Below are 1,361 nucleotides of genomic sequence, written 5' to 3'. Positions count from 1 at the left end.
TGTAAATAATGTAAATAATATATAAAATAAAATACTTCAAATTTTTCTTTTTTTTTTAGCTTTGAATTTATTTCACTATACTAGCTTGGTTTCTATATATGCCTTATACAATTCGAGTTTAAAGCATTAGGAGCCACACAGATAAAGACGCTGAAAACGTCTTTTTATAAAGATGTTTTTTAATAATTAAAATTTAACACATATAATCGATCAAATCGTGTTAGTTTTGTTAAAATTAGGCTAGACAAATTAATTTGATCGAAAAATGGTGAATCAAATCTTGAACTAGTCTAAATTAATATTATTTTTTATAGAAAATGACTATAATACCTTATTATAAAAAATGACTAAAATACTTCTATTATATATATTAATTTTAAGAATCCTAAATTTTAGTCCTTTATTTTTCTATCGTAGGGTTAGGATTTAGAATTTATATATATATATATATATATAATAAGAGTATTTTAATCATTTTCTATAAAAAAGGTATTGTAGTCATTTTTTATAAAAAAATAATATTAATTTAGACCAATTCAATATTTGATTCACCATTTTTTCAGTTAAATCAATTTGTCTAATCTAATTTTGACAAAAATAATATAATTTAATCGATTATATATGTTCAATTTTAATTATTAAAAAATATCTTTAAAAAAATATTTTAGGCGTCTTTATCTTATCTTAGTGACTTTCTAAAGCATTTGCATTATTAATATCATTATTGTTGTGCACTAAGACCTAATATCTATTTGTTGCATGCAGGGAGAGTTGAGATTTAATAAATACTCCAATAAATGAAAGAAATATATATTTGAGCACCTTGATCTTCTTTCTTTCTCTTTCTCTCTCTCCTTTTTTTTTTCCCCTTTTGTGCGCAATGCATTTGTCAAATTAGTAAGATGTGACATGTGCTATTATTATTTTTTAATTAATGTTTTCTTTTATAACAAAAAACAATTAGCAATAGACAATTTCGTTTCTAATTTGACCGAAATTTCACGTAAATCTCATGGTTTAATAATCCATATCAATATCGCAAAATAATCATTTTCCCTAAGCAGATATTAATTTGATCATTCAACAAACACAAATTAATTTTAAATAATGTGCACTTAAACTATAGTCTACAAAGTTATAAGTCAACAAAAAAAAAAAAATAGTCTATAAAGTTATCATCACATAGTTATTTATTTATTTTAAAATAGGGGAAATTATTATCACATATATCTTATCGAATCATGCGTAATAATGTAGCATGCTAATTGCAACCAGAATATTTAGCTATCATTTAAGTATATAATCTTTATATAGTTTATAATTATAATGTGTGTTTTTTTCCCTTAAATTGACTTGAATTA

General features: G+C 22.2%; 1 long non-coding RNA gene across 1 annotated transcript in view; it reads left to right on the top strand.

The window, feature by feature from the left end:
- The window catches only part of LOC110269890, a 1,838-nt gene extending 937 nt beyond the window's left edge, over nucleotides 1-901 (top strand). Inside the window, exon 2 of the long non-coding RNA XR_002358717.1 lies at nucleotides 766-901. This is a non-coding gene — a long non-coding RNA (uncharacterized LOC110269890). The remainder of the gene's footprint in view (nucleotides 1-765) is intronic.

This window comes from Arachis ipaensis, chromosome B03 (genome assembly GCF_000816755.2).
Source record: "Arachis ipaensis cultivar K30076 chromosome B03, Araip1.1, whole genome shotgun sequence".
In the NCBI taxonomy this organism is placed as follows: Eukaryota; Viridiplantae; Streptophyta; class Magnoliopsida; order Fabales; family Fabaceae; genus Arachis; species Arachis ipaensis.
The sequence above is the reverse complement of the archived record's forward strand: the minus strand, read 5'-3'. Positions and strand labels throughout refer to the sequence as shown.